This window comes from Podarcis filfolensis (assembly GCF_964270895.1).
Source record: "Podarcis filfolensis genome assembly, chromosome: 5".
NCBI lineage: Eukaryota > Metazoa > Chordata > Lepidosauria > Squamata > Lacertidae > Podarcis > Podarcis filfolensis.
Window position 1 is genome coordinate 40,609,804 of NC_139608.1, and position 13,598 is coordinate 40,623,401.

General features: G+C 41.2%; 2 protein-coding genes across 12 annotated transcripts in view; one reads left to right on the top strand and one right to left on the bottom strand.

Moving 5' to 3' along the window:
- ARHGEF4 (Rho guanine nucleotide exchange factor 4) overlaps positions 1–13,598 on the bottom strand; it is a 159,320-nt gene that overhangs the window by 115,093 nt on the left and 30,629 nt on the right. The gene's annotated exons all lie outside the window — the stretch shown is intronic.
- GPR148 (G protein-coupled receptor 148) overlaps positions 2–13,598 on the top strand; it is a 96,496-nt gene continuing 82,899 nt past the window's right edge. For 6 of the 8 annotated variants that reach the window (XR_014548575.1, XR_014548576.1, XR_014548577.1 and 3 more), the window contains exons 1-2: positions 153–420; positions 511–593. The gene's annotated coding sequence lies outside the window, so the exon portion shown is untranslated. Of the gene's footprint in view, positions 421–510; positions 594–13,598 lie in introns of all 8 variants that reach the window. The other 2 variants (XR_014548573.1, XR_014548574.1) reach the window with 2 other exon arrangements.

Sequence of the window (13,598 nt, forward strand, 5' to 3'; positions counted from 1 at the left end):
CCTGCTGAGGGACCAAGTGACCTGAAGACAGAAAACTATGTCCCACGATCCTTCAGTAGAAAATGGTGTTGCTCAGAGTGTCATTTACTGCCAAGGGTAGCTGCCCTCACCTGTGTAAAAAGGAGTCTGTTACCCTATCCCAAAGTTTGGCTTTTTTTGGCTTGCAGAGAGATGAGGCAGCTGACAGGAAAATGACAAAAGCATTTTGAATCCAGGCAGACTCAAAGCAGGCTGTGACCCAACTCCTAGGCCTAAGAGGGCTTTGCATCCTCCATTACAAAGGGCAGCCCTCAGCCTAACAGAGTTCTCTATTTGAAGAATTATTGGGGTCAAGTCTGATAAGATAAAGAAAGATAAAGATAAAGATAAAGAATCACCTGAGCAGCCATGCAAGTCACCTGTTTAGTCTTCTCCATTATGGTGAAATATATTGTATTTCTATTTCAAATCTGATGCAATTTGTTCTTCTCTTTTATTCTCTTTTTTGATGAAGCTTTTCCTCTTTTCCAGCAATATGTCACCTGCCACACTTCTTAGATCGTAATCCCATATGTGTCTACACAGAAGTGAATCCCATTGAGACATACTCCCAGGTAAGTGCATATAGGATTGCAAACCTAATGGGCCAGACATTTACAGCAGGTGGAGTCTGCATTACAAACTCCCCGCAGTTGCAAGACTCTTGACATCCTTTTGTTGAGCTATGAGCAGCCTCTCTTCAAAGTATAACAGTTTAAAACTCCCGATTCTTTCAAACTTCTTACCATGTAACTTTTGTGATTCTCTGAATCAATCTGTGCTGATTTTCAGCAATGACTGCCATTATACAAAGGAAGGGACATGGCTCACTGACAGAGCATCTCCTTTGCATGCAGAAGGTCCCAGATAGGGCTGTGAAAGACTTGGGTCTAAAACTTTGGAGAGTCACTTCCAGCCATTGCAGACAATACTGAGCTATGTGGTGTGACTCTGTATAAGGCAGCTTTCTATGATAAAGTGACTGTATAAATGCTGGTGCTACATTCAGAATTCCATGTGAATCAGCTTTGTCCACACCACTCCAAGAGCAACTATGTGCAAAAACACAAACCAATAGAACCATAACTGCCTTGACATAACTACCATCATATAAGTGCAAATCAGTAAATATGCACCAGTTCAAACAGTGCTTCAGAAAAAGTTATGACAATAGATCCAAGTTCCAGGATACAGAACCATAGAATTTAGTTCAGGGAACCACCAAAAGGCCAGAATCTAATGCCTGGACCAAGTTAATAGACCCAATAGTGGCATTTTAGTAAAATTATCAGTTTTACAGCAGTTTAACTTGCAGCTTCTCCCAGATAATCCTGGAAATTGTAGTTCACACAAACTCTAAGCTGTCTATCCCTCCCCCACAGAGCTATAGTTCCCTTGCCAGGGTAAGTTGATGATTCTATAAACCATTTTAAATTTAGAGCATAGATGTATTCACCATTTTACACAAACACACACTCCTTAATAAATCCCTGAAAAATAAACATAGAAAATAATAATTATAGTCTACAATTCTACTTGTTAAGGTGTGTTAGAGTAGGATGGAACAACCAAAATTGTCTTAGAAAAACATGTAATCTTAGCAAAGTAGACCTAGATGACTCACATGGCCTTGTGGGAGCTGGAAAACCATTAAGTCTTATTGCTTCATACTGTAGTAAAGGTGACAGCCATGACCATTCCTAATGCTGTACTTATTTTTCTTACTACAGTCACAGTGCTCACAAATTGCATGCTTGTAAGTTACAATTTGTGGTCCAAAAGCAAGCAAGTTTCTCAAATATGCTGTGGAAGGCATTACATCTGCAGCAGAACTGTATCTAACTTCTCAAACAGATCACAATACAGTACGTACTTAAAAATGGTTTTGTAGTAGACACAATTTACCTCCTAGAATGGGAGTATGGGGTTGTGTAGGAATAAGCTCTGTTCCAATTTTAGGCACGTAGGAAGCTATGGTATACAGTATTCTCATTTACAGGCAGGAGTCACCTGAGAACTTCTGCATGATCCTAAACCCCACCATTCTACATATTCAGCAGTTCATTGTCTGGTCAAGGCTAGTCTTCGGATATTCATACCTCATTACAGCAAAATGTATATAATTGACTGGTATAGCTATATCCTTTTTATGACGTCTTTCTGTGCTTAAATTCATTTTGTTCCACGTATGCTACTGACACTGCTTTGATATCCTGCATCCACTTGAAACGGTTACACTTGTTATACTTGTCTGGATCATGAGGTTACTTTAGCTCCGGGACAATGCTCATAAGGAGTCACCAAATGGCACCATTTCCTGTCTAACAAAATGAAGGCTCTCTTTTTTCCGATCTGTTATTTTTCTCAGCTGAAACATTGGGTCTTAGATGGTGTAAGCCAATAGTTTTGCTTGAAATTCCATTATTGTGTAGGTATTTCTGCGTTTCCATACAGATTAATTACCGTTAAATCCCAATATATACCACAAGGTATTTAGGAACTGTTTCCAGCAAAAACTAAAGGCATGAATTAAATTAACATTTCTGTGGTAATTTTTAGACCACTTCTGAATGACAACCTATCATACTAGGGCAACTATTTGTCCAGTTAACTGATTAACTGATCTGCCTGCGGACTGCCTCGCCAGAGTGGTGCATGCTCTGGTTATCTCCCGCTTGGATTACTGCAATGCGCTCTACGTGGGGCTACCTTTGAAGGTGACCCGGAAACTACAACTAATCCAGAACGTGGCAGCTAGACTGGTGACTGGGAGCGGCCGCAGAGACCACATAACACCGGTCTTGAAAGACCTACATTGGCTCCCAGTACGTTTCCGAGTACAATTCAAAGTGCTGGTGCTGACCTTTAAAGCCCTAAATGGCCTTGGTCCAGTATATCTGAAGGAGCGTCTCCACCCCCATCGTTCTACCCGGACACTGAGGTCCAGCACCGAGGGCCTTCTGGCGGTTCCCTCACTGCGAGAAGCCAAGTTACAGGGAACCAGGCAGAGGGCTTTCTCGGTAGTGGCGCCTTCCCTGTGGAACACCCTCCCACCAGATGTCAAAGAGAACAACAACTACCAGGCTTTTAGAAGACATCTGAAGGCAGCCCTGTTTAGGGAAGCTTTTAATGTTTGATGTATTTTAATATTCTTTTGGAAGCCGCCCAGAGTGGCTGGGGAAGCCCAGCCAGATGGGCGGGGTATAAATAATAAATTATTATTATTATTATTATTATTATTATTATTATTATTATTAGTTTATTTTTATTATTCAGTTTATATACTGCCCTTTATCCCACAGCAGTGTACAACAATAAAAACCTAATTTCTATCACATAGTAATAAAAGACAATTAAACAATCACGGGGGGAATCATAATAACAATCCCCCCACATTTAAAAGGCCATAGCTTGTTTAATGGTCAAAGGCCTGGGTAAAGAGGAATGTTTTCACCTGGCATCAGGCAAGACTCTCTGGGGAGAGCATTCCATAGATAGGGAGCCACCACAGAAAAGGCTCATTCTCGTGTTGTCAACCCCTTGGGGAGGGAGAACATGGAGAAGGGCCTTGGATGACAATCGCAGGGTCTGGCTTGGTTTGGATGGGGAGAAACGGTCCTTAAGGTATTGAGGTCCTGGGCCATATAAAACTTTATAGGTAATCAAATGGCTCTATTATGTCACAGGTTAACTTCTCCCATGGACAGGAGGAACAGATAACTGACAACATGGCGCCTATGATTTGCCATTTGTGGCATATGATAGTTCAAGGGTGGAGATGTGTTTTTCAACCCAAGGGCTGCATTCCTTCATAGCTAACCTTCCAGGGACCCCATGCACACAGAGGGCTGACCAAAGTCATATCCACAGCCAGCCACACCACATTCTTTTCCATACATATTATGCATACCTAATTCAGACTCAACAGCCTATCCACATACTCTCCTTCATTTAGAAAGAAAGCTAAAGGGGAAAAACCCATGGCACTAAGATCCTTTATCCACTCAATATTTCTGTCCCTCTCTGGCCAGCAAAATCTTACTGAAGTTAACATTTCATCAGACTAAGACCGCTTCCATACCATACATTTAAAGCACTACAGTACTGCACTACTTTAACAGTCATGGCCTTATCCAAAGCATCCTGGGAACTGTAGCTTGTTAAGGGTACTGAGAGTTCTTAGGAGAGCCCTTTTCTTACAGAAATACCATTCCCAGAGTTCCATCTCTAGCTCTGTCAGGAGATTAGGGATTTCCTAAAAACCCTCAGCATGATGCAATTATATTAACAAAATATCTGTGCCGGTCTCTGCAGCAAAAATGATAAATCCAGCAACTGTTTCTCATACTATTTTGTTGACCAAAAGGGGCTTTGCAAGGTTTGCAACCAAGTCCAAAGAACGATGGAAGCTTATCTTTGCTGCCCATTTCTGGAGCTTCACAAACGATGTTTACTAAATCAGATTTTGGCAATGTGTCTCTCGGGGGGGGGTATGCCCTAGATATGTCACTGAATCTGTCTTAGATTGACATTACTCCTGGCTACTTGTTTGCATGAGTTTTTGAAGTTTTTCTAGGACATTTTTCAGAGTAATATCATATTCCTACTTACAACAGCCCTGGTTTCTCCAACGATTGCATGCCTTATTCTCTGAAAGCACAAATTCTGCAGATACCATGCTGAATTGCATGTGTTTCATTCTATTCTCTTATTTGCTTGTCAATGTTCACAAAACAAAGGAAAAGTGCAATAAGAAAATACAAAAGTTGAGATACAACAACGACAAAGGTTCTCACTTTGACAGCACATATACAAAAACTAAAAATGGAACGATACGGAGAAGATTAGCATGGCCCCTGCGCAAGGATGACACGCAAATTCATGAAGCGTTCTATATTAAAAAACAACAACAACAACAACAACAACAACAAAGAGAAAGTTGTTTAAATTTGCATCATCATCATCTTTATTACAGTCACAGACCTGCATATGTTAAAATAGAAACACACAGTAATTTAGGAAATAAAACAGATAAAATGGGTAAAATGAGTGACTCAAAGAAGGGGAGATGCATTTAAGAGAGACTTAAAATCAGCTACAGCAAGCAGTTGCAAAAGTAACTGTAGAAGGGAGGGTGCAAGAGAGGGCACAGGTCTTGCGTATGAGCCTTCAGTTTAGGTCTGGTGTAGGACCCAAACCATTCTTTGGTGAATGTCCATCATGACAGTGCAAAATCTGACTGCTGAGTATATTACGACTGGGTTTGCATCTTGAAGTAGCAAGGAGGTATAGAGTTGCTCTGTCCATCCAGGGAATTTGTGTAGTATTGGCAGGATGGACCTGACTCTTATACCTGTATAATATTGGCAGTGGAAGAAGACATGTTCAGTAGTTTCTAGTTGCATTTCCTCTCCTCATACGGTACCTTCCTAAAACAGCCTTCCTGGATAGCTGAGGGGAGGGCCTTCACTGTTTTGGTATTTCTAGGTTGGTTATATATGGCATTTGGGAATTAAAGTATCTTTTGGTTTCACTGATTAAAAAAAAATTGGGATCTGGCTAGATATGCTTGGCATTCTATATCTTCCATACGCTGTTTAATGGGTTTTTTGTTTTTACTTTTTTGTATTCCATGTAAAGTAAAATTTGTGGGGTAAAACCTTGGGTTGTTGTTTTGTTTAACACTGATCATTTCCAAGTCATTCAGAAGTCGTTCTTTATAATTAGGGGAGCATGGCCATGCAGGAAGAAGGATAGACTCAGCCAGTAATTAAGTGTGGCAATCCACACTCTAGCCTCAATTCTTACAAGTCCAGTTTCTAGGTGTAGGGTTCCACTGGAAACGTTTTTGGGCACATGTAGGACTGATCTTAGAAATTTAGATTGTACCAGTTCCAGTGTTGCACAGTTGGGGGGGCAGTTGAGCACAATACAGCAGCCTCAAACTTTGCCTTTGCGCAATATAGACTTTGCCTCAAACAATTTGAAGGCTGCAGATATCATGTGGCCACTTTTGGTCCTGAGATATTTGAGTATGGCCATTGCCATAAATTGAAATAAGCCTTCTGGAGCAGTAAAATGCTGTATACTTATGGTATTTGAAACTAGGAGTGCAACAATGGAAGAAACATGTTTCCTTCCTGCCCTGGTTATACTTCCCAGGGGCATGTGATTGGCCACCGCACTTTGGAAATCAGGAAGCTGGATTAGACAGACTAGTGTCTGGTCCAGCAGGGCTCATAATGCCCCCCCCCACTCTTTTTCCTATTCTTTTCCTGCTTCCTCCGCTCCTTCTCTCCCCAAGGGACCTTTTCTGAAAAGCAAGCTGGGAAGGAACGGCAGCTTCCAGGTTACAATATTGTGGTCCTTCAGTTTACCTATGGAGGTGGCCTAGTTCACATGAGCTGTCTTCATCACACAGACAGTTTAATTCCTCCAGAAAGCCAACTCTCATTGACCACAGCCAGCATGACTAATGAACAGGGGGGATGGGAATTGTAGTTCAGCAACAACTGGAGGGCCACAGATTCCCCACTCCTGACTTAACTCACTAAGTTAACTTTTCAAGTGCACCTCTCAAGCTACAATCCCCTGCACATTCACTTGGAATATACCCTATTAAATACAGTTTAAGAGTAAATATTACAAAATGGGGCTGACATTATGTACTTTGGATGTACTTTTGTACGCCTGGTAAAAGTACATCTGACACCCTGTGATATACTGTATTATTACCGTAACTGCTAACACTACAACTAACCTTATGTTCCCAAATAAAATATAGTGATCTCTCACATTTTTAGATGCAGATTAAAAGCTGTCTGGGTTTGGACAGCCTATGTCGCCTGATAATTATGGGTGGAGAAGTAGAGGACCCAGTCATGAAATCCACTTACACTACCCATGGGTGTCTGCAGGAATTTTTCCAGGGAGGAGTACAAAGTAAAACACTGAAAGGTGAAACAGGCTGGTTTCTTGCAAAAGATTGTGAAGAATAATGCCTATACACTTTGCCTCCTATATTAGGTTCCATAAATGCTAGAAACGTACTCGTTTTTTTAACAGAAAGAAAGAAGGAAAGAAAGAAAACTATGGATCTGGAAGATATTATTCATAATATTTATTGAATTTATATACTGCCTTTCATTAGAAGATCACAGCGTGGTTTACAGCACAAAAAGACAAAATGAAAATACAAAATATATATCATTATAATAAGAACAACAACAACAAAAATACACCCCCCCAAACGCATTTAAAATGCCATAGATTGTTTTATGAGCCTAAAGACATGTTGTGAAGGTGCCAGGCAAGCCTCCCTGGGGAAAGCATTCCACAAACAGGGAGCCACCACAGAAAAGGTCCATTCTCATGTTGCCACCTTCTGGACCTTTCATGGAAGGGGCACATGAAGAAGAAAATGGTTCGCTGCGGGGGCCAAATGTGGATCCCCATGGCCTCAGTCCAACTCCCCCCAGTTTTAGCCAAATCATGCCCTCTCACATAGCCTTCTAAAGGCAATCAGTAAAAGGAACAGCTCAAAATGGTTAGGGTGCTATCCCACTTCTGGTTCTTTGTAATTCAAACATTATCAGAGTTCTCCAAGTCATATTGCTGTTTCTCATATGCTTCTCCATTCGCCCTCCAAACATTTGTCTCCCTACCCTACTTTGCACTTTCACATTAATGACTGGTTGAGAACACACGCAAAACAACAGCCCTAAATGAGCATTATCCATACATCCTTTTTATTATGCATTCATGATTATCTGTGCTCATGAAGGTCAAGGAGGCTATATGTGGTAATGTTTTCGATACTGTTTGCACCTGCAAATGTTTTTGGGTGGACATACTGCTTCATATCCAATCAGTGCACATTCCGTAACTTCCTGCTAAAAACCCTGTAGCTCTTTATTGTCTTGTTTATTTTCTGAACCACTTTTGTCACATGATAGTGCAGTTATCCCTCCAGAGGGCAATAATGCGATAATACGGGGGAATATCACAGGACAAGTAACAAAGCGGAATGATATGTGGACAATCAGACATCAATTCCCTGTTATTGCATCAATGACACGTTGCAGAATACACCCAGTCTGGAGGGGCCTTCAGTTGTCTTCCTCCTCCTTTTGCTCCTGTTCTTTGGCCTCTCTGTGTCTTACCCATGTGGCCAAAGGGAGTACTGAAATTATCCAGGCTAACCTTTTACATAGCACAATTAATGCAGAGCATCAAAGCACGCAACCTCTTTCAGCAATACCTGTCATGTCCCAATTGCTGGCCTGCAAATTAAAGGATGTAGGGTGATTATCTGATCTGGTGAAGAAAGAAGTCAGTCTTCCATGCCTTACCACACCTCAAGAACTGGAAATAAGTAGGCCAAAATACTGTCTGTAGGTATTAAGATTCCTATCTACCTTCTCTTGCTTGCATCAATCACTCTGCTTCCGTTGAGTCAGTTCCCTTGTTTGTGACTTATTTTTAGAAAGCAAAGAAAGCCAGGTAGCAGACTGAACACATTTAACTCCAGAAATGGGGAGTCTGCAAGGAGCAGAGTATGATTGCTGCATATGCTGCTTTTTGGACAGTTCCTCCCACAGCAGTTTACACTGAGGTTAAAAAAACACAATCTATAAAGATGCAATAAAACAGCAAGAGGCAGAGCAGCAACAATATTAAAAGGTAAATAAAAGGAAAACCAGATTAAACGAGTAACATGTTAAAAGGACTGGGCAAATAAGAAGCACTGTAACTGGTGCTGAAGATATCAGGCCCTCCCTGACCAGAGCATTCCAGAGAAGGGTGTTGGCTAAGTTCTCCTGAACCGGGCTCAGAAAAGAACTTCCAGGGCTTATAAAAGCCCACCACAAAGGAAACTGGAGCAGGTGAAGAATTGCCAACTGCTTTGGCTGTCAAATGCTTTGCAAAGATTAAGCCACACCTTTGTCAGCCATCTCTTGGATCGCAGGGACTTCAGGTGCCAAACATCTCCAAACTGGTCCTGCGAAATGTGATGGAGCAAGGTCATTCCATTCCATTGCATACAGATGATTTTAGGAAGAAGATTTCAAGCATTGTTTTTGACTGCTATCAAACCTGCCTCAAACAATTAAGAAATAGAGAAACTTCTCAGATGAAGAAATCAGCTAGGTAAACTTCTCAGGGACTTAATTAGAAAGGGCATTTAAAAGTACTCAAGGTGGTTAGACATACATAGGCCTACAAAACTTGTGAACCACCGAACTGAACTCTGCCCACCAATGAGATATGAGAGCCCACCACAGGATTAGCAAACCTCCCAGGTGTGTTTTTTTCTTTCTACCCCAAACTGCAAAAATCATAGGGGTTGTCAAGCTATAACTTGCAACCTACCAAGTCAAGCACAGCCACAAGGCAATCACATATTCTGGTTGCTTTTGAGTTATTATTTTTTGTGATTTTTACTTAATTTTTGTGATTGATTTTAAGGAATTCTATGGTAGATAGAATGTGAAAACTGCTTTGGTTGCCCTTTGCTGGAATGATAGCTTAATTTTTTTTACAATAAATTACTATAGGTAGGAAATTAATATGGTCATATTAATCTAGGTAATATAATTATTATATTATATTATATTATATTATTAATTAATATAAGTAATTAATATAGGTAACATTAATAAAGGTGGGAAATTTGAGGGGGGCTTGCAAATGCTGTCAGTGTGATCCTGTGGATATCTATTGAGAAGTATTCCTCATTGAGTTCAATGGTACCTACTCCTAGGATATATAAAGTATTGCAGCCTAAAAACACTTCTCAGTCACTTCCCATTAGGGTTTAAAGAAAAAAAATGTAGGAACGTGGTTAATGCATCATGTAATAATTGGAATTTGCTCATTCAACAATAAAAATCTGGCTACTTAGTTAATAGTAACATTAGAGCATTAAAGCACAGGTTAGTGTGACACCATCAGGCACATGTGGGAATTACAAAACCTGAATTAACTGAGAGCAGCCTTCCATCTGTAACCTCCCAAACTAGCGGGCAAATAAGTACCAAGGCTGTAGTACTTTACTGTCATTTGATCAACTGTAGTGTCAATGCCAGGGTTGTATGGATGTTAGACCAAGCTCCACAGACAGATAAGTCAGAACACAAGTGTAGGACTCTGTTGATGATATTCTGCACACCACCCCAGTCTCCGAGTGCTGAGAGATTCCAAGGGTTCCAGGCGCTTAGACAGGATTTGTGTTTCCTTTGGAATGATGGACAATGGGTGGAGACGGTGGTATCTTTATGATACAATAGTACCTCAGGTTACATACACTTCAGGTTACATATGCTTCAGGTTACAGACTCCGCTAACCCAGAAATAGTGCTTCAGGTTAAGAACTTTGCTTCAGGATGAGAACAGAAATTTTGCTCTGGCGGCGCGGCAGCAGCAGGAGGCCCCATTAGCTAAAGTGGTGCTTCAGGTTAAGAACAGTTTCGGGTTAAGAACGGACCCCCAGAACGAATTAAGTACTTAACCCTAGGTACCACTGTATATTGTTTATTTACACATATATACAACCTCAGCCTGCGATAGAGGGGTTCACAGCATTAACACCCCAAAAGTGTCATGTTTCTGAAGCCTTGGATTCAGACAGAAATCAAACATTGCTTAGACTCTCTCCAGTCGAGGAAGGGGCTCACACAAATCCACTTTCCTTTGTTTCCCTTCATGGCCCATCACCAAGTCTATCACCTCCACACAGGAAGCTAGTCTGACTTATATTTTAACACTTGCTAGATCCAGGGGCTAGGAGGGGCTCTTGCATATAGCCTACTTCCCTCCACCCCAAACTCGTAATAATATTAATCTATTAATCTAACTCATCCAATTCTGATTTTATGCAGATTTTCTAACTGTGCCCTAATACACAAAGGTTTTGGCAGGAAATATTGATAAGCATTCAGAAAGTAATGGGATATAACGTTCTTTCTAACCCCCAAAAGATTGTATCGAGTTTATTTAAAAGCAAAAGGGAAACAGTAGATTTAGTTTAGAACTATTAATTTTCTGTCAGCTTCACAAATATTTACAGTTGCTAACTTACGTACCCTTAAATGCCCCCACCAAGTTAACTTATTTTTTTCAATAACAGACTGATAAGTCTAATGAGATGAAAGTGTATTTGCTTATACATTCTTGGAATAATAATTTTGAAGACAAGTTGCAGCCATAGCATTTTTCTATGGTATGTTTGTGTTGGCTTTTCTTTTTCTTGTTCAGATTTTTTCAGTATTAGATCACCATTATTCTATAATCATTGCTTTGTATATTTTTGCATTCTTACACTTTTGTAAGCTAGACAAACACAGATAAGGGTTATTTTTTAGTACTGAAATGCCATTATTTGCGTAGCAACCTATTGCCAGACTTGGAATTTTTCCAAACAAGTTTTCAAAATGCTGACTATATTCTTTCACTGCATTTTTCCCCCTTAAGGAAGGCACAGAACACACAGTTTTGGGGAGGGAGGGGTGATTATGAAATAAGTGGGTCATTTATGGTGTTGTATAGAGGCAGGGGGGAGGGAATCTAGAAATCAAAAACCATGAACATTTCTGAAACACCCCATAAAAGCAAAACTTTGATGTTTTCAAGCCACACCTAAATTGCATATTTCTACGAGATACTCCCAGACAGGTTAAATAGCAAAGATTTGCCCTGTTTTGCAGTTACTTGCAAAATTCATTAAAACAAATTAACCGAATACAACTGAATTTGTGCACGGCATGCCACTTGGGTTCACTAGGATGTGCAAAACATGTTTACTCTCATACCAGTTAAATGAAAACCGGCTCCACCCACCTGCGTTTCTCGTAGCACCTGTCACTGTCTACCATGTAACAAGGATTAGGTAAAGGTAAAGGGACCCCTGACCATTAGGTCCAGTCGCGGACGACTCTGGGGTTGCGGCGCTCATCTCACTTTATTGGCCAAGGGAGCCAGCATACAGCTTCCGGATCATGTGGCCAGCATGAGTAAGCCACTTCTGGTGAACCAGAGCAGTGCACAGAACTGCTGTTTACCTTCCCTCCAGAGCGGTACCTATTTATCTACTTGCACTTTGGCATGCTTTCGAACTATTAGGTTGGCAGGAGCAGGGACCGAACAACAGGAGCTCACCCCGTCGCAGGGATTCGAACCACCAACCTTCTGATCGGCAAGCCTTAGGCTCTGTGGTTTAACCTCCAGCGCCACCCGTGTCCACGTAACAAGGATTAAATGACCCCAAAACAGAATACTGTACTGTACTTCCCAAATGTTTTCTGTGGATTGTTCTTTATTGCAATGCACAGAAATAAGTTTTAATTGCAAAAAGGATCTGAAACAGATACCATTCAGCATTGTATAATTATGTGAGTATAGTGTATTGATTTCCAGTTACTTTATATTAGGTGCTTAACAACTGCTTTGGCAGGCAGGTTGCTGTCAGTAGTTTCTGCCTGATATTTCACCACTCAATCACAACACTGATGAGGTTGCAACTCTAAGAAGGTGGGGTCCTAGGTACTAGTTATGATGCTTCTTCCCTTTCTATCCTAGTTTAGGATAGAAACTAGGCTAAACTAGGATAGAAACCACAGGCTAAACTCCACAGTTTATCCTGTGGAGGACACCTCCCCACGTTGCAAACTCACACACAAGCACACTGTTTTGTTCTTTCCCAGAGACCTAGGAAACAGCTCACAGCAGCACCCTGTCCTTTGTTTAGCCCTACCAAAAGATTATGTAGGCTACTGCTATCCATGTCTGGACTGCCAGTGTATTTGAACTCTTGATACAGGACTACAGGTGTGTGTTGCTCCTTTATGCTACGCTCCCTTTGAGTTCAAAGGATTAGTAGGTTTAGGATGGTGTTCAATTTGCAGCTTGCCCCTGGACACCATGAGGCATATTTTGAATGGCTATGCACAATTATGTAGCAATTGGTGACCCAACCCATGTTGATTCTTCCCTAAATACAAAATACTAGTGCCTTCTCTTCTATCCTTGCCCCCACCAGCCCATAACTACCTATCCAGAAAATAAACACTGCTCAATGCATATGAGGTGCAGCTATTCTGTAAGCACCACAAGAATGAACATAGGAAGGTCCCTTACAGTGAATCAGAAAGAGCTTTCTGACAGTAAGAGCTGTTCAACAGTGGAATGGACTACCCCGGGAGGCTGTGGACTCTCCTTCCTTGGAGGTTTTTAAGCAGAGGTTGGATGGCCATCTGTCAAGGATGCTTTAGTTGAGATTCCTGCATTGCAGGGGGTTAAATCAGATGACCCTTTAGGTCCCACTTCTATGATTCTTTGAATCAAATCCAGTGGTCCAGCTTGTTCAAAATTGTCTACACTGACTGGCAGAAGCTCTCCAAGGTTTCAGCAGGGAGTCTCCCAGCCCTGTCTGGAGATGCTGGGGATTGAACTTATTGCATGCAAAGCAGCTCCACTTCCACTAAGCTACAGCTCTTCCCCTCCATTGTGGAATTCAGCATTCCGTCAATCATTTAAGGATTCTTTTTTCAAGGCAATTTATGGTCAGTTTACTAACACACCTG